General features: G+C 39.4%; 1 long non-coding RNA gene across 1 annotated transcript; it reads right to left on the bottom strand.

Annotated features, from left to right (window-relative positions):
• Window positions 1-4087: 4087 nt before the first annotated feature.
• LOC126955089 (uncharacterized) lies at window positions 4088-18443 on the bottom strand. The gene is made up of 3 exons (XR_007725809.1): window positions 18376-18443; window positions 7069-7127; window positions 4088-4206 (listed from the first exon to the last, which is right to left on the bottom strand). It is a non-coding gene; the product is annotated as an uncharacterized LOC126955089 (long non-coding RNA).
• Window positions 18444-20902: the final 2459 nt, after the last annotated feature.

Consider the following 20902-nt stretch of genomic DNA (forward strand, 5'->3'; position numbering starts at 1 on the left):
CTCATTCCCTCGCAATGATGGGCTTTTAAATGAGTGAGGAGGGCCACAGGAGCTCAACTTCCTGATTGTCAACAACCCTAACAGCTCACATGGTGCCAAGATGCCTAAGTTAGCAAAAGGATGAACAGCCCATAATCCCTGACATAATATGTGGAAGACTCTTCCTTGTATTATTACTGGACTATGATATAATTAGCCTGTTTCTAAAGCATATCCTGTGCATTTTGTCCCTTCAAGAAAAATTGTGTATTTTCCTCTCCTTTCCCTCTAACCTTTCAAGTGTCTAACATTTTAGGAGAGTAAAAGTAACTTGACTTTCTGCCCCTCTCCCTGGGCCAGCCAGCCAGCCTCCTCCATCCAGTGCAGGGTCCCTGGAGTACTGCATCCCCATCTTTCTGCTGCATCTCTGCAACCTAGCAGCACTTATTAGCTACAGGACTTATTAGCCACAAAATAATTTCTTCTGGGGTACAGTTAGGAAGATATTTTTTTCAAACAACTGACAGCAACTGTGTTCTGCTTACCTCCAAACTTCCTGCCAAGTAGCAGACTCTATTTTAGATATTCCAATCTGATTCCACAAATTTTTGCTTTTTTTTTGGTATTGACTATTGCATTTTAGTCATCAAGACTTAGTCCTGACCATTTTTAAACTTCAGTCACAAATCTGAATCAAGCTGACTCCACCATCCCCTTCTCCTTTGCCCCTCTTACGGAGGATTGAGTTTGGGGTGAGGGAAGGGCTGTCTTTCATACACCTTTCTTTTTCACACTGGTTACTCTGGTGTTGGGGAGGACAGTGGAAAAAGCCGTTTTGTTTCATGTCAGTTGACTTTCTTGGATTAACTCTCTTTTTCTCTGTCGGTCATAAACAACCTTCCATCAGTGGTAGTCAGTTGCTCTTCTTGTTCTGTTGATGATCATCGGGGATCTGGCTTGTTATTTCCAGACTCCTGTGGATACATACAGGTCCCAGAAGACCTTGCTGGTATGAAACTCATATATAGACCATATATATTTGCAATTATATATATAATTTAATTGCCAATATGTGTGTGTATGTGTATGTGTATACATACATATATATATATACCTTTAATAATATCTGTGTTTAATAACTAGGTAAAAAATTATTTAAATATCTGGAACCAGTTCCATCACATCACTGAAAAAGGGAAAATCTAAAATAGCTTTATTCTTTTATGTAAGTTCTGCAATAATTTCTAAAAATTAGAAAATTAGAAAGTAGAAAAGCCAAGAATTAAACCCAGGACGTCTAAACCCAAATTCTATGTTATCACCTCCTCATTTTACTGCTATATCCTGAGTTGCAACATTTGTCAATGTAAATTATCAACCAAGATGTTATCTGACCAAATGTTTCCAAAATATAAAAGTCCAGGAAGGAACTACATTATTGTCTATCTGCCTCCTAGAAATTCATATTAACATTAGCATATTATGTGCACTGGAAAGTCTTGCTATAAGCAAAACTAGTTAACTTGTATTTAATTAACCCAGTCCATCCCAAATATATCTGACCAGAAACCTCCTCCGCATCCCCTTGTGATAGTACCAGTTAAATTCCAATAGAACTCATGTTCAGGGAGACCCATTTTATGCTATAAGTATCAATTTCACTGTTGTCCTGTCTCTCCCAGGATAGTCAGAAGTTTATTGAACAAATAAATTATAACCTGGTTATTCATTGTAACATCCCCAGCCCATGAGGGATTATACAGTAGAGACTCCATGTAATTTTTAAAAATTGAATCAAATTCAAAGAAATGCCAGTCAGGAGCAATGGAAATACAATGACATTCCCCTGAAGAAATAGTTTCCATTTTACAAGATAGAAAAACACTTTGCTGATATATTTTAATTCAAGCTGATAATTTTCCCTAGCTATCATTATTATCTCCACTTTATGGATATTGAGTCCAAAAGAAATCAAATTTTGTCTAATAAAGGATTGTTTTCATTTTGCAGATTCTTCAGGTATACTTTAAATCAGTCAAGCAACAGAGCAAAAATATTGGAACTCTCAAATAGGGAATGCATGAACTAAACTATATTAGCACAGCACTTAGGGGCACTTTTCCTATTAAGATTATATTTTAAGAGCTTTGGCATGCTCCTTAGCATGCTAATTAGATGTCAATTTGATTTCCAGTGTGTCTGGCTATAAAATCATATGGTTTCTAACATAAACAGCAGCACTCCAGGTATTTGTCAGCAACAATAGATTTACACTCACAGTCACCCAATATTTATCACCAGCTTAGTGGAAAGAAGTAATATTTATGGAGATTTTTATATGTAATAGTGTCCAACCTATTTATTAATTTCATGCTCCCCATTAAGGCAAGATCATAAGAAGTTTAGAGAAAGAGATGAAGCACTGTCTGAAGGGAAATTTTAAGAGAAATCTTCACTCGTGTTAAATATCAGGACAGCCAATTCCTGCAGTGCTCCATTTGGTACATTTCAGTGTCTTCTATTATACTTCTATTATACGTCTTTCTCTTTTATTTTTGTTTTTTAATATTTTAGCTTGATGACTCATTTTTTAAATTAACAGCTTGCTTGCTTTTTTGTTATTTTTAACTAATTGAAGGATGAGAGACATACAAAATACGTACAACTCATGAGGGTTCTTGTTCGTGAATTTTCAAAAAATGAACGTGTCCATGATGCCAGCCCTCAAGTCAAAAAACAGCATCCACCAACATCCTAGAAGCCTGCCTCATGCCCCTTCTGTTCACCACCCTCCTTCCACAAGTAACCTTTTATCCTGACCTCTACACACACAGATTTGGCCTATTTTTATAGTTTATATATAAATTGAATCATACTGCCTGTACTCTTTTGCTTCATTCACTCAACATTCTATTTGAGAAACTCGCCCAGGGGTGAGCTGGTAAAGTTTTGACAACCGGCTGATTTCAAGTTAGCAGCATGAAATCACCAGTCTCAGAGTTGGGAAGAGAGCTGATACAAGCAGGCTCCTGGCCAGTACTGAATTGATCTGTGTTGTTGCATGTGGTGTGTACTATGTTCATTCTTATTATTACAGTGCCAAAAATGTTACATATTTAATTATACATTTATTTAATTATACATGCCAATGTATATTATCCTCAACTAAGCTCATCTCTAGGAAACCCATATGTGAAGTGATTAGTTAGCTGTCTTATAAGTAAATGAAGGCAGATTTTTGAATATAATCCTTTGGCTCAATAACACAGGAGACTTATTTTCCAGAGCTTTCGAAATTGTATCCGAGTGTTCCACATTCATAGGTCATACTTCTGACTGGGTCTACAAATGCGATCTTGCATTAAGCAATCAATTAAAAATTCAATTTTTAAAAAGTGCCTGTAGTAAAGGACACTGAATTTTGAGCTCTAACTTTGAACAATTCTTTATATTGGGGAGCTCTGCATACCTGGACCCATCTATGTTAGGTCTAAAATTCAGGCTCTCTCATTTTGAAGGGAAACATTTTATTTCCTACAAATCATATGATTATTAGAGGCTCCAGCTATAAAATATGAACAGATAATTTTTATTTCTACAGGACAAAAATGTTTTTGAAACATTTGTTCATGGCATTACACAATGTTCTTTTCACAAAGATCCACTGGAGAAATTTCTTTCTGGTTTGTACTAATTGTGTTTTTCTCTTTTAGCATCAGCTGCCAAAATCATTAGGATAAACCAGTGGATCACCTCTAGCAAAGTCACAGGACCTTGCCGCATGTATTTTGTATTCAAACCTAACTCCTGGCTTCATCATCTCTTCCTTATTCTTATTTTCTTTTGTCTCATTTCCTTCATGCAGTTATTTAATTTTTTAATCTTCTGTCGTCAATTAGGTTAAGTCACTCATATTAGTTCTCCATTGCTATGTAACAGATATGCTTGTCTATTGTTATGTAACAAACTTAGCAGCTGAGAACAACAAACATTTATTTTTGTTTCATAGTTTCTGCCAGTCAAGAATATGAGATCAGCTGATGGTTCTCACTCAGGGCCTTTCAGAAGGCCACGATCCAAGTGACATCTCAGACTGCATTATCTGAGATTTGACTGGGGCTGGCAGTTCCACTTCTAAGCTCACTCACATGGCTGTTGGCTGAGACCCCAGCTCAAAGCACATGGGCCTCTTCATAGGGCTGCTTTCAGCAGGGTAACCAGATTTCCCTGAAGGAAGAGAGAGGGAAGGAGGGTAAGACCAAGATAAAAATTTCAGATTTGAATATCCTGACCTTGGAAATGACATGTCATCCATGAATGTAGTACCAGACCAACCTGGTTCAATGTGAGAAAGCAGTTCACAAGGGGATGACTATCAGTAGTTGAGCTCACTGGAGGCCATTTGGAGGCTGGCTACCACGTCCCCTAAATAGTCTCTGAAACAAGGTCAATGTACAAAAGTATGTAGTGTGAAATATGGGAATGGGAAGAGAGAGAAGCTTTGGATAACTTTATGGTAAGTGTAATTTTATGTTTGTTCATGATTTATCTTATGAACTAAAGGTCATCAAGGCAACACAGACTAGATTTTTTGGTGAGGGGGCACATGAAAAGAAAGAAGACTAAGGGATTTGAAGTTTTAACTGGTCTAGTAAACTAATAAAATGGTTAGCAACAAAAAGAATACTAGAGGAAGTAATTTTATTATTTTATACCAGAAAAAGAAAAAACATATACTGTATATATGTATTAATTAAGATGTATTTGGTTATGGAAGTGTCAGAAAACTCAATCCAAGTTGTCTTCAAGTGCTACTGGATAGAAGTTCAACTTTCTCTCTCTCTCTCTCTCTCTCTCTCTCTGTCTCAGAGATTCCCACGCCATAGCTGCAAATGAGGTGGGTATCTGGCATTTTCATCTTCAGTAGTGGAGACCAATACTGTCTCATAATTTGTGGGATTCTCCAAGTCAGCGTCAGCTTCAGTATAGGGACTGCCTCAGATAAAGACTTTAGAATCCCTCCCTTTTGTTTGATTTGCAGCACTGCTGGTTGGGTGCTCAAACAGCCATCTCTTTCCCAGCCTCCCTTGCAAGTGGGTGTGGCCAAAGACGTGGCTGACAAAGTACAGCTTCAGATTTCTAGGAAAGGGAGAAGGTACCGCTGACTTTCAGCTCTCCTGCCTGTGTACATAGCTCACTGACATTACATCTGGTACTGCAGATTCTACTTGGGAACTACAAGACAAAAACTGTGAGACTGAAAGGCAGCAGAACTAAGAAGGGCAGAGCTAAGAACCTGGCAGTGCTGGCTACAGCTGAACCAACAGCTAACAACCACCCACCCAGCCTCAGCCTTGTTAGGGGGCAAACAAACCTGGATTTGGATTTGGCTAAGACTTTTTTTTTTTTTTTTGAGATGGAGTCTTGCTCTGTCACCCAGGCTGGAGAGCAGTGGCATGATCTCGACTCACTGCAACCACCACCTCCTGGGTTCAAGCAATTCTCTGCCTCACCCTCCCGAGGCTAAGCCATCTTTAAGGAAGAGTTCATGGAACTTACCGCCAAATATATAATTTAATTAAAACAGGTGGATTCCCAGGATAGGAGCTTAAAAACCATCAAACTGACCCACGGCAGCAGCACAGGCATGAAGAATACTGGGAGGTGGTTTCCCTAAGGTGGGTGCTGCTGCACTTCCTCAATCTCAGCATTCAGCCATTTGGGCAGAAGGTTCTTGCCCAAAGGACAACAGCCCTTATGACCCAAAAAAGGCAAAGAAGTCCACAACGTGATGGTCCTGATGGCTGTATTGGTGCCAGAAATGCAGATTTACTGAAAGCAATTGTATGATATCTAAAGAACTAAGAGACTGAGCGAGCTTGAAAAACTGCCTTAGAAATCACTCCCCAGTGATCTGGAAGTAATGGATTAAGGATAGGTGATTAGGATCAGCTTGTGATGTATCATTTCATCACATTATACTCTCACCATATGTTCAGGCAATTATAGCCCCAGGAAATACTTATTATAGGAATAGAATGAAGCAATCTGAGATGCTGGTGCCTTGAAGAAGGGTTGACTCTGTAGATGTCATGGGAAGGGCTGAGCATGACTTATCAAAGCAGTAGAGTTATAAAAATTATGAAACTAAATTCTGCAACAAATAAGTGGTTATCTAAATGGCATTTAAAACCCTGACATGATCTTGCTTTGTCCTTCAGCATCAAACAGAGCTTTCATGGAGCACCAAGTATTGGACCTAATTTTAAAGAGAGAGATGAGGATTTGGGGAAGGAAATTGAAATTTAAAAATCAAAATGAACAAGTTTGGAAAATATCTAATTTTTTAAAGGCAAAAAAACCATGCTTAGTGTGCCTAGAGGAAAGGAGGATGCTATGGTATGGTTTTAATAATCAATAGTCTCTAAACTTATGATGTGCTCTTATAACAAAATCAGAATGCCATTCAATTCTGCTCCTCTTCCTTGGTAGTCAGAACTTCATAAAAGCATTATTTTGGGTGGGTGTCTGTTGTTTTGTTTCCTCAACTAAATTATGCTCTCCTTCCTAGGGAAAGAGTGACTCACCAAGATGTGATCAATGCTTCTCATTTCCTCTCCTGGAGAGTTTCTAAGATATTAGTTCTTTGTTTCTAAGAACTGGCTCTGCTTTACCATAGCAAAAGGGTTAACACGTTTCATGTCTCTTGTACCACTGAGGATCAAAGTCTAAAGAGCAATGGAGTGGAAACCCAGAAAGAGAAATGGAGGGAAAGATGAGAAGAAGGGAGGATATCTGATACTGTCCCTGAGAGACCTCATAGGAGACCCTGGCGCTGGAATACATGGCCCTCAAAGGGGCACCCTGCAAAAGTCCAGATGCCCCTAGAACTGACTCTGGCCCTGTGGTAATCTGGAGACAACTTGCCTGAATCCCAGGAGCCTGGAACATCTTGCAAGCCTTAGGATCCTGCCTGGCAAGCTGCCCAGGTGAGCAGACGTAATCGTCCTTAGGTTTAAGTCCACACACTCCAAATTAACAGCTTCACCTCGATAGGAGTCCCTACCACCCCAGGCCTAAGGGACTTACCAGACGAAGTAGGAGCGTCTCCAGTACATGACTTTGAAATTGGACTGGGAGACCTACAGCTGGAAACAAGGAGGAAAAACACCCTGGCGACAAAGTCAAAAAGAACTCACTCCTATTAAAATGTGATCTAGGAATTTAAGCAAAACATAGGTTCTTGACAATGAGCACTGTCAGATATTAGAATGCATCAAAGAAATGCAAATTATTTCTCCTGAGAAGTCTTTAAGAAATAGATTGCAGGGATTAGTTTAATCCTCCCTCACCTCTTAGCAGGTGATTTTTTTAGATGTTTTTATTATTATTTTTTTCCTCAGAATTCTTTAAAGAAAGGATTAAAAATGTTTTGTTTACATATTTATGTTTTCCCTCTTTCCAAAAAGGAAAAGAAGATTTGAGATGATTTACAGAAATACGTATAATATTGCAAAAAAGTAAGAATATAAAGAAATTATGATGAAAGAAGTATTCAAGCGGAATGGTGAGATAAAGTTTTTAAAAATGTAAGAAAATAGGTTGGCTTTTGCTTAGCTGGGAGAGTAAATCATGCCAACAGACATAGCTGGTCAATTTGTAGTGGTAGGTTCACTGCAACTCAATGTCCCTGAAAAATTAGTAAATTTTGGCAAACTGTCTGCAGTACTATCGAAAACACTTTCTCACTCTCCATAGACTAATCCAGTACTCAGAACTACAGTGCTCCAAAACAGCATGACTCATCAAGATGCCTGGACACAATTCTCCCATTTGGACTAATAACTAACAAACAAACCCAGAGATTCACACGGCCCCACGTGATCCTCAATTCCCAACAGTCAATCCAGGCCCTGGGAGGCCACCCAATATGGTCACAGGCGTCTAGTCTTCCAGTTTCTTGTTGTGCCTGTTTTCCTCTCTTCTTTTCCTACATCACTTTCTTTCAGGGAGAGGTCCTGATCAACAGCCTGCCTTGAAGTACAAGCCAGTGGAGCCGGATGATATTCTAGAATCCCTTCTATTTTTTGTTACTAATGGGAATGAATAAACAATAAGTCAATAAGCAGTATAGACTTGTTAATGGCTGAATTAATCAATCAGAAGGGGCAGGAGAAAACCAGCAATTGGGTTTGCTGAGCCTGGGTTCCTACAACACTGTGTTTCCCCAGATCCTTTTACAAGCTTTTTCCCTTTTGCCACTTCCTGCTTACCTGGGTCCCAGAGGTGGGCTGATCACCAGGGAGGGGCTTCCTAAGCACCTGCTTCCGAGAATGCTGAGTCACAATATTCCTACTGCTTGAAATTCTGCCCTCCTCCTTTCTAAACATCTTAGCTGTGTACACCTTTCTTCAAGACTCATTCCTTCCACAAAACCTTCCTTCATGTCCAAAGCTACCGTAATTAATCATTCTGCTGAACCCTTATAGCATTTGGTCAGTCCAGTTCCTCACAATTTAATACTTAGCTGTGGCCTTAAACTTTTCTTTAGCTGTTTCATTTATCTAAGTCTTCTTTTCCCAAAAGCATCATAAACTCATCAGGATTACATCTCCAGGACGGCACAATGCCTATGCCCTTTGGTCAGGCGCATTGGACAGGGCCCTGCAGAAATGAGTGACGTGGTTGTGAACTGAATAAGAAAATGAGCAAGACTCCTTGTAGAGGGAATGTGCTTTGGAAACCGGAACTGAAATGTGAAGGAATCTTCGTTCTTCCCCCATTCCTCCCTTTCTCTTTGCTGTTAATAGTAGCTGGTTAATCCTTTTAATGCTCATGTTAAGTGACCCAAATGCAGCAAACCCATCCTTAGTGAAAGACAGTTCCACTCGGTGGTGGTGAAAGTGCTGGGGACCTTGGCAGTGACTCAGCAAGCACAGCACCAGCCTTGCCTGTGTACATCGGGGCCCTGCATCCCTGAGGAAAATGTTTCCCTGCAGATGATTCACCTCCCTTATGGTTGATGTTCCAATCTTTTTGCTGTGGTTTTCCAGCAACTTCATAGTAGCTTTTCTATCTCAACCTTAAGCATTGGCTCTATAATTTTACAAAGTTCATTAGTTATCTGTCTAAATAATGTCAGCATTCAAATGCCAGTGGGTGGCATTTGAAAAACAAGTTAGTGAGAAGGTATAAAAGGTTATATTTTCCTTCAGTGAGAATTAGCTCTGTTTAAAATAAAATCTGCTAATAATTGCTATGAAGTGTGTCATTTTGTCTTGTTCAGGTTAGCTTCAAAGTGTTATGTAGTAGGGGGCTTTTCAAACTTTGAAGTTTTTTTTATTTGATTCACTGAGGGTCCTGGCATGTGTAAGGATTTAGATTAGTATCTCCACTCCTAGGAAATACAGACTTCTAAAAGATAATATAGAAAGAGCTATTGATAAAAATTTCTGCTCAAAAATCATATAAATATGAACTATGTTATTTCATAACTTCAGGAAAAGGACATAGAATTCTGAGGTGCCAAACCGACATTGAGCTCCTGAGTTCTTACAGAACTGCAGCTAACCGATGCAACTCCTTCAACCTTCCTTTTCTCATATAATAGGAAAAAAAAAAGGTGTCCCGTAGCCAACCACAGGCCAGTTCTTCTTCATATCTCCTAAATTGTATTTCTTCTTTCATCTTAAAGATCTCACTCCAACCACCATATCTTCAACTTCTCCCTCACTACCCGTTTCTTCCTATCAACATTCTAACATAATAAATTCGTTCTATTTAAAACAAAAACAATAACAGCAATTACTTTCCCCCTTCACTTTCTTCTTTTCTTCTCCCTAGACAGTGTCATCTGCCCAGTTTTAAATACCGACAACTTCCAGTGTTCTCTTTTAAGGCCAGCCTCTCTTCTTACCTCCTGCTCTACTGCCATTTCCATTGACACCCCTCACAGGCACCTCAGGTTTGTCCAAAAGGAAACTTGTGACCTTGCCTCACTGTCATCCCTCCTGTGTTCCCTATCTCAGAAAATCACACCACCGATTATTCAAAGCAGGGACCTGCAGAGTATTTTTTGTCATGACCCCCTCATTCTCCACCTGCAAACACTCACCTAGTGTTGTACATTCTATGATCAATTCACCTCACTTTATTTCTACTGGGAAAAAAAAAGGAAGCCAAGTGCCAAGATACTTCCTGACCAGTAAGTCTCCAATACCCCTTGAAACAGAAGTTGCTTGGGAGGCCAAGATGGGCAGATCACGAGGTCAGGAGATCAAGACCATCCTGGCTAACACTAACACGGTGAAACCCCGTCTCTACTAAAAAATACAAAAAACTAGCCGGGCGAGGTGGCGGGCGCTTGTAGTCCCAGCTACTCGGGAGGCTGAGGCAAGAGAATGGCGTGAACCCGGGAGGCGGAGCTTGCAGTGAGCTGCAATCCGGCCACTGCACTCCGGCCCGGGCGACAGAGCGAGACTCCGTCTCAAAACAAACAAACAAACAAACAAACAAAAAAACAGAAGTTGCATGGAACTTCTTTGCCTTACTCTTGGCAACTGGGACCCAAAGCTGAGGACTTAAAGATGTAAAGTACACCTCATGATAGAAAGAGCTAAAATAATCGAGGACAGACACTCCTTCCAGAGTTATTAAGTGGTATCTTCGCTGGTTCTGCTATGCCCAAACATTATCCTCACTGTCCCCAAAGACAGGAGAAGAGGACAAGAAAGGAGAATCATTCAGTAGACTGTAAGCCTACAGGGACGCAATGTGGCTTGTTCCTCAAGTCTCCACCAGAGAAGAGCATTCTTTTTCCCCATGTTGCAAAATAAAGTGATGTTGGGTTTCAGAAAATCACTCAGACATAAAGAGGTTGGCAAGAAAATGAATATGTAAGTCTAAGTTCAACAGCAGAAAATAGAAAACCTCCTAGCTAGTTTAATCAGAATGAGAAATTACAGCGGAATAAACAGTTTACTGAATCATTGTTGGGGATAATAAAAAAAACTCTAAGGGACACCCAGAAACCGCTCAGCAGGGTCCGACTGCCAAGGCCACTGCGGCCCCCGCAGTGTTGAAGAAGCTGTACAAACCAGAAGCCATGCTCCATCCATCAGTTCCAGGAACACACCACCTCCACCGGGACCCACAGAAGCAAGAATGGATGTCTGACACCGTGGCTCTCCTTTCCACGTGCTCAGTTCCCCAGTTAGTGGAGTAATACTCAGCATGAGCATGTGTATATTTTTGTTAGCATTTATGTATATACTCGCACATATGTAAATATAAATTTCTAGACGTATAGAGGTTACATCTGAACGTTTATATTGAACGATTGTATTACTTTAAAATTTTGCTGAGGAAAACATATGGCAGAGGATCCACAAGTACACATGTAGTTGTTTGTATGTGTAGTCCTCAGTAACGTTTTTTCATTTTGTTTCCAAAACTTTCAGAAATGTTTTCATAACTTTTAATAATTTTTTTTAATAATTGAAAAAATATCACACTTTTTTTTTTTTTTTTTTTTTTTTTGAGACAGAATCTCACTCTGTCACCCAGGCTGAAGTGCAGTCTCCTGATCTTGGCTCACTGCAACCTCCACCTCCCGGGCTCAAATGATTCTCATGCCTCAGCTTCCCACATAGCTGGGACTACAGGCGTGTGCCACTACGCAGGGCTGATTTTTGTAATTTTAATAGAGACGGGGTTTTGCGACGTTGGCCAGACTGGTCTCGAATTCCTGACCTCAAGTGATCCACTCTCCTAGCCTCCTGTAGTGCTGGGATTACAGGCATGAGCTGCCACGCCCAGCCCAAAATATCAGACATTCTTAATAAAAACCCAAGCAGAGGTTTGCATTTACTCTTCTGGGAAACTCTCAAATACTTAAAGTCCCACGGAACATGCCTGTGAGATGACCTTAAGCCCTGACTCTCTTTCAATATAGCTTCTCTGGAGCTTACTTGCCGTAGTATTTTAATGTGGTCTTGTGTTTCCTATACTCTTTCTTGGGCATGGGGACCTCGTGTTATTATTATAAAATCCCAACTATATATTAATTCATTCAGTGAATATTTATGGATGCCTCCCCATGTGCCACACTGTGCTGGACAATACAGATCAGGACGGTCAGCAAGACACAGCTCCTTCCCTCAAGGAGTGTTCCCTTTGGAAGCAGAAGCCTATGCCGTGCTGTCCCAGGGAGGGCAACCCTCAGATCATCAGGGGAGCACAGGGGAAGAGGACCAAACTGGGCTGGGGAGGGAAGAGGGTGCAGCCAAGCCTGCCTAGAGAGAACGATATCCATGCCAAGTGTGGAAGGATGAGTGTCAGGTGACAGAGCACACAGTGGAAAGGGGAGGGAAGAGCCAAGGATATCTGGGGCTTGTGCAAAGGTACACAGCAAGAGTGGACAGAGCTGCTTGACGGAAAGCGGGGTGTGGCTGGACGTGAGATTGAGAAAGCCAGATCTCCAGTGGGTGGGGCAGGCCACAAAGGGCAGGCTAAGACATCCGAACGTGATTCAAAAGTAAGAGGGATTCACTGAAAAGTTTTAAGCAATTAAATAAAACGAATTTACAATTTGGAATAACCAAATTGTATTTGCTATGTGGAGAGTAAATGTGGAGAAAGGGACAAGATAGAGACAAAGGGGTGGGGAGGAGTCAATAGACTTGAGAGATGTTAAATGAGTGACATTAGCAGGACCTGCTGACCAATGGACTGTGGTGCACGAGGGCAAAGGAGGGCTCAGGAATGACTGTAGATCTGTGATATGTGCCCATCCTGACACAGCAGGCTGGCATCGGAAGGGGGCTTAAAACTATGCCCTTTTCTTTCCATTGTAAAGTGGTTAATCCTATAGTTCCAGACATTCTTGTTTTTATTTTTTAAATTCCTGTGTGTCTTATTGATTACCTTGGGAAACTGATTTGAACGTCAGAGGCACTGTGTTCTCAAGTACTGCAAAGGAATAAATTCAATTACTTTGGGATGAGTTTCATTTTCTTCCTAATTTATCATGTGTTTCCATTTAATCCAAACATTGGAGGACTTCACGGCTCTGGCATTAAGAGCAGTCTGTTCTTCCAGTGTGATTTTCTATTGTTTAAGAATCAAGCAACCTTGACTTCCTAGCTCAAAGTCTAATTTTTAACAGATGCCTAAAGCACATGGATTGTCAGTTCCAAAACAGGTCTTGTTTAAAGGTTTCTCTGTATTTATTCTACTGTTAACACTTAACTAACTGTTCTTCTTTATTCTCTCATGAGTATAAATGTTTACGAGATGAAAGAAAAGAAATCATCAAGAATTACAAATGAGCTCACCTTGGCTTCTTTGATGAAGAAACTGTTTTTTAAAAAATAGAAGTTAGGCCCAATATGCCGGCTCTTTGGGAGGCAAGACAGGCAAATCGCTTGAGCTCAGGGGTTGAAGACCAGCCTGGGCAACATGGTGAAACCCTGTCTCTACAAAAATACAAAAATAAAATAAAATAAAATAAAATAAAATAACCAGGCATGGTGGCGCAGGCCTGTGGTCCCAGCTACTCCAGAGGCTGAAGTGGGAGGGTAGCTTGAGCCCAGGAGATGAAGGTTGCAGTGAGCTGAGATTGTACCACTGCACTCCAGCCTAGGTGACTGAGCAAGACCCCATCTCAAATAAATAAATAAGCAAATAAATAAATAAATGAATAGAAACTATGCTTGATCTTACTATGTCTTATATATGCCTAGAAAATATTCTGTCTGATTTAATTTATTGAATTTCAATATTTCATCCTATAATGTTCTCAAATTTATGTGATTTCTGAAATTGTTTAATAGTGCTGCCCTTAATTGCATATTCTTCCATAGATAGCACATAAAAGTTTTTATAGGTACAAACACATCTATTTCCTTGTCTGCACTGGCAACCTCCTGGTTCCTCTTGGGTTCTTGTATATGTCACAATCATTTATTAAGCACAGTAGCATTAATTTCCCACCTGCTATTAAGGAGCACTCCTCTTGGTATTCTGTAGAGACAGAAGGGACTTGTATAATAAACCTTGTCCTGTTTCTAATGAGAGTTTCTTATTTGACTGGTAAAGTGATGCAAGGAGTGCCAGCTGAGTCCGGGGCCTGAGCTGGAAAAGGAGACCCTGAGCAGGTGAGTACTGTACAGCTGAGAAGTGCAGGGAGCGCCCCACCAAGAGCTGACCCATGTGGGCAAGGTTGTGACACTGGACAGGGGTTGATACCAGCACAATAGGAGAGGGCACAATTAAAAGACATTGTGGCAAAAGTCTAGGGATAAAAACAGTTTTCATTTGGAGCCTTCCAGGACTCCCTAAAATGAATCTAACCACAGTGCACAGGCTGGCTCTTTCAGCAGTAAAAAGGGATCATGTCCATGGCCATTGATTTTGCTTAGTCCTGGCCGTTTGCCTAGAGGCTCAAATGTTAAACACTTTATGCCAGAAACCTTTAATTGCATCAAATGCTGGAAGGCAGTTTCTGCAACCTTATTTTCTGGGTCTTGTGAAAGCATTATCTTTGACTGTAAGCCAAAACCTAAAACTCATATTGTTCTTCCAAAAGAGTTTTAAATTTGCCAAAGTCCATTTACAAATATAATTGGTAAACTTAAAAAAGTTCTCTCGTGTCAAATCAAATAAACTTAATACCGAGTAAGATCTCTGTATAATATATCTATATAGAGCCACCAATATCCAGTTCCCTACAACACCAATCACATTAGTGGCATTTACCCTTTTCCTGTTAGCCTCCTCTCTCCCTCTTTAATTCTAGGTGACCAAAAAGGGGAAGAGAGAGAGAGAGAGGAAAGTGAAAAGTTGCCTACACAAATGCAAGTCCTCAAACCATAGGTCAGGATTGACCTTAGTAATAGAGGGAAGCGGCTTTCAATGTACTTTATGCTACCAAAATTACACTGTTCATATAGCTTATAGATCCTGAAAAGCTACCACATATTTTCAAACAACCATAGCTTTCCAAATCCCAGAAAATTTCTTAAATTTAGCACTCCGCTGTCTACAACCCAAATCCAGACAAGATTCTCATCCGAAATAGCTTATTTTTATACAGAATTTGTGTGGGTATGATAATGTCCTTGTCCTTCCAAAACTCAGACCTCCTGGAATATGCCAGATTCAGTTAAGAGAAAGCTCAGAACCTATAATACACAGTGGGTCCTCAGGGTACACAGGAAAGATCAGATAGAGTCCCTGCCATCGGTGACTTACAATTCAAGGAGAAAATAGATAATGAGGAGCACAAATATAATTTTGAAAGTTTATTGAGGAAAGGGGTTAGTTTAGAGGTTGAATCGGTATTGGTATAATAATATACCAATGTATTGAATTGGTATAATAATACGGATATACAGATAATGAAGTTCTAAAGAAAGGTATATTGCCTTGCTTTAAAATCTTATGATTAAAAGTATGTACTGACTTCCAGTTTCTGATTAGGAATGTAAAAAGCTGGAATTTGCCACTGTATCCTAACAACAAGAAAGAGCTGAACAAACTGCAAAATCAATAATTCTTATATCTATCAGAGAGGTGTAGTCACAGAGCACACCACTTTCCAAAAACTGCAGAGACCCACAGGCAAATGCCGAGAATCACAGCTTGCTAGAGCTGAACCCCATGAGCAAGAACTACCTTGGGAGCCAGTGCTGAAGTAGGGAAAGTTGCCCGTAATTGATGAATTGCCGGAAGTTCAGTATGGACAAATCTGAGAGATGAAACCCCAGAGGTAGTAAGTCATTGAGAGCTCCCGAACTTCTGTGAGTTTTACCTCCAGTAGCCCTACCAGTTTCTCAGAGTAAATATTGGTGGAAAATCCCATCATGCTCCTGGCAGCGGGAGGGGAAAAGAAACAATTTTGCAATACACTAGTGCATTCTGTTCTTCTGAATAAGGTCTGTCCCACGAGAAACTGCTTAAGTACTGACATAGAGCATAGCCTGCTGGAGTGTTATTAGAGCGTAACTGACTTGGGTGAAAGAAAACACCCAACTTCAGCTCACTCTAGTCATCCTGCCTCATCCAAAGGTGGAGGAAAATTGAAAAATGCTTGTGAAATTCACAGTCCAGGGGTATAAGCTCACCAAAAGGCTAAGGCCTAATTATAGAACTACAGAATACTCCCCCTCTCCCTCGCACACTCCCAACAACCACATTACTAAAGGCCTATTCATACCATTTCCTTTTACGCAGTACATCATGTCTGGCTACCAAGAAAAAATTGTAAGACATACTAAAAGGAAAAAACAATCATAGTTTGAAGAAACGGAACAAGTATCAGAACTAGACTTAGAGATGAGGGAGATGTTGAAATTATCACACAGAAATTTAAATTGGGAATGATTTAAGATGCTTAAGGATCTAATAGATAAAGTAGACAGCATACAAGAACAGGTAGGCCATGTAAGCAGAGAAATTGAAATTCTAAGAAAATAACAAATATAGCCCAGGTGCGGTGACTCATGCCTGTAATCCTAGCACTTTGGGAGGCTGAGACAGGCAGATCACTTGAGGTCAGGTGTTTGAGACCAGACTGGCCAACATGGTGACACCTTGCCTCTACTAAAACACAAAAATTAGCTGGGCGTGGTGACGGGTGCCTGTAATCCCAGCTCCTGGGGAGGGTGAGGCAGGAGGAGAATTGCTTGAACCCGGGAGGCGGAGATTGTAGTAAGCCGAGATTTTGCCACTGCACTCCAGCCTAGGCACAGAGCAAGACTCTGTCTCAAAAAAAAAAAAAAAAAAGAAGAAGAAGAAGAAGAAGAAAAGAAAAAAACAAAACTAAGTGCCAGAGGTCAAAAAGGTTGTACCATAGACTGAAAGTCTGTGTCCCTCCAAAATTCATATGTGGAAACCTAATGCCCAATGGCATGGTACTAAGAGGAGAGGACTTAGAGAAGTAATTAGGTCATAATTATGGAGTCCTCATGGACTGGACTGAACTATTTAAACTGTTGAAAAGGAAACCCCACCAACCTAGAGTTCTGTACTCTGTGAAATTATTCTTCAAATAAAGGAAGAAATAAAGACTTTCTTAGATAAACAAACCTGAAGAAATGCATTGCCAGGAGACCTGCCTTGCAAGAAATGTGATGTGGTTTGGCTGCGTCCCCACCCAGATCTCATCTTGAATTGTAATCCTCATAATCCCACATGTCAAAGGAGAGGCCCAGTGGAAGGTGATTGGATCATGGGAGCAGTTTCCTCCATGCTGTTCTCGTGATAGTAAGTGAGTTCTCACTAGATTTGATGGTTTTATAAGTGTTTGAAAGTTCCTCCTTCACACGCTCACACTCTCTCCTGCCACCTTGTGAAGAAGGTGCCTGCTTCCCTTTCCACTATGATTGTAAGTTTCTTGGGGCCTCCCTAGACATGCAGAACTGTGAGTCAATTAAACTTCTTTTCTTTATAAATTACCCAGTCTAAGGGATTTTTGTATAGCAGTGTGAGAACGAACTAATACAAAATGTTAAAAGAAATTCTTTAGAGAGAAGAAAAATGATGAAAATTAGAAAGTTGAATCTACATAAAGTTGGAGAAGAATAAATGAAGACAGAATTAAAACATCTGTTTTCTGAGTCAAACAGATAGCAATTCATTCAAAATAATAATAGCAACAATATATTTGATTATGTATATTTATATTTATGCTTGTGCATAAACAAAATGTATGACAGCAAAATAAAGGGGATAGGAGGAAAGAATTAGAACACTGTGTCTAATCTATTGTTAATCCAGCCCAATATTTTACAACTTTAGATACTATATTTTGAAATTCTATAAATTTTCATTTGATTCTGCTTTCATATTTGCTCAATACATTTTAATACTTCTAATTTGCTGCCAAATTTCTCCATATTATCTTTTATTTCTTTGAGCATATTAAATATCCTAATTTTAAAGTTTGGGTCTTATAATTTCAAGATCTGGAGCCCCAGTGGATCTATTTCTATTTCTCTATTGTTCCTATGTTATTCTACTTCATATTATTTTAGATTCTCATATGCCTGGGGGAATGTTTTTTATAGTTTGTTAGACATTTAATTTGAAAAAGTATTATTTGTAGAAATAATTCAATTTCTAGAAAAATAATGTCTTCCTCTGGAAAGGACTGAAGGCTATTTCTTCGAAATTTCTAGTAATCTGGTACATCCTTAATCCAACACCATTGAGTGAAATGATATAGAGTTAAGCTCCATTCCTTTCAAGCGATTTTCAGGACTTTTAAATGTCCAGTCCCTCAGTAGCCTCTTCCCAAAGTGGAAAAATAACCCCTAAGAAAAACCGTATCTTGAAGTGTGCTCGCTTCTCTAGTTTTCTCTCTTTTTCCTGATGTTGGCTTAGTAATTCTCTTACCTGTTTATCAACTCTCTGGTAACTTCGAGCTGATATTGATATTAACATTATCTTTTTTGTACTTCTTGTCCTCAGCTAAAAGTATATCTCCGCTATTACGGAAGGTAGAATAGCTATATTTTGTGATTATATTGTCACAATAACTATATTGTTTTAGGTCACAATAATGAATCCCATATGTTGCATCAGATTAATTCCAAAAGCCACTAACAAGCATTCAGTGTTTACTTTGTTCCCAGTACTGTTTTAGATTTGGGGAATGTAAAAGTGAACAAAATAGGCAAAAATGCCTGCTTTGATGGAACCTATGTTCCAGTGAGGAAAGAAGGAACAGCAAAATAAGTAAAATGTATGACATGTTATAAAATTGCTGAAGAGTCAATATAATGAAGGAAAAAAGAATTTTAAGTGTTGGGGTGGGATTCTGATAGAGTATCCATTGAAGGTATATTTGAATAAAGATCTGAAGAAAGTGAAGAGAAGAATCATGTAGATAACTGGAGGAAATACATTCTAGGAAATGAAAATAGTGAGTACACTGTCATCTCTGAGCTGGCAGCATACCTAGAGTATCAAAGGAATATCAACGAGGTGAGTGCAGCTGTAACATTCCAAACCCCAGGAAAGTGGCCAACAGTGGGGTCAGGTAGGCGAAAGGGCCCAAGTCACATAGGGCATTGCAGGCCATTGTAAGGATGCTGGCGTTTACTCTGAGTGATGTGGCAAGTCAATGAACAGGGTGAGCAGAGGGGTGACATGACTGATACTATAACAGGCTAACCCTGAAAGTTGCTCTTCAAAAAGATTGCAGAGGGAAAGATACAGAAACAAGGGTATCAGTTAAGAAGCTCCTGCAACAATCTATCACGATGATGGTGGTTTGGGACAGTTTGGTGATAGTTAGTTACTGAGAAGTGATTACTTTCTGATTAATTTTTGAAATTATACCAACAGGATTTGTTGATGAATAGAATGTAGAATGGGAGAGACAGAAAAATGTCTTGACACCAAGATTTTTGTCTTGAGCAACTGAAAAAATGGAATTGCCATTAACTGTGGTGGGGCACCCTGCAAGAGGAGATGTTTTGCTGGGACTATTACCAGGTCATTTGAACATATGACATTTAAGATGTCTATGAGATATCAAGTAAGCATTATGAAGTTCAGGGGTTAGGACTGGGCTACAGATATAAATTTCGGACTCGTTGGTATAAATTTGATATTTAAAGCCTTGAGACTGAATAAAATCACACATAAAAGTAACCATATAATTAAAACAAACAAACAAACAAAAACAACTTTATGGCTTCAACTTCGAAAAGTGGTGCCAAAAGATACCAAAACACGTTTCCAATAGGATATGGCATGTTTTCTAAACATAGCTTGCCCCCAAAATATCAACAACAACAAGAAAAGAAAGTGAATTGACAAAATCATGGTAATCTAACTTACAGTCTCCAGTCTGGAAAGACTTCTTTTGGGTTCAAGACTAAGCATGAAGTAGGCATCCCTCTAGAAAGTAGAAAAACCTCTCCAGAAAGAAACCTCTAGATAACACTGTGGAGCCTACCTGGAAGCAGTTTCTATGTGGAATTGGACAAATGTTCCAATCTCACTGCCACCGGCTACATACCTTCTGTCTGGGTCCAGGAGTCCTGATAAATGTGTGTGGGCATGTGTGTGTGTGTGTGTGCACACGTGTGTGCACAAGTCTAGCAAAGCAAAGCTCAGAACACCCTCTGGAAGAAAATTAACAATTCCCAGCCCAGGAATCTTGATCTCCAACCTTGACGCCTCTCAATCAAAAAAAAAATTATTTATATTTATATTTATGAAATATATTTATATTTACAAACCAAAAAGAAACCTAAGATCTAGTTCAGCACGAAAAACATAAACTTAACACTACACAATATTAAAGAGAAGTCTGGGGGGAGCTACTCATGTGAACTGGAAAAGATAGAAATGGTATAGCCATTATACAAGCATACTACAGTGTGCTACATGCTACATACATGCATACTACTATACATCATATGAGAGACACACACACAGAGAGAAACAGAAATAAATACATAAAAATCCAGTCAGTCTAGCCTAGAAAAAAAAGTAAATTGGGAAATACTATAGGATTTTCTAAATTTATTTGGGGCTATGGAAAGAACTTAATAAGAATATAAATTTATTATACAAAAATTCAAACACAAGATGACAAAATTACAGAATGAAATGGAGATGTAGATTGTAAAGCTAATAAAAAACATTGATAACTACAATATGAATATTGTAGTGCTTCTAAACAAAACTTGAGCAGCAAGAAACAAAAAAGATACTGCTGAAAATCATCTTAATGGCATAGAAGAAAGCGTTGCAATAATCTCAATGAATTATAAAAATGCAGTGATCCTAGTCACTGGAGAGAAGACATACATTAAGGTTAAGAAGATCAGTGCTATAGCTACATGTTTTGCCCTCCCAAATTTCATATGTTGAAATTGTAACCTCCAAAGTGATGGAATTAGGAGGT

This window comes from Macaca thibetana, chromosome 5, assembly GCF_024542745.1.
Source record: "Macaca thibetana thibetana isolate TM-01 chromosome 5, ASM2454274v1, whole genome shotgun sequence".
NCBI classification, from domain to species: Eukaryota; Metazoa; Chordata; class Mammalia; order Primates; family Cercopithecidae; genus Macaca; species Macaca thibetana.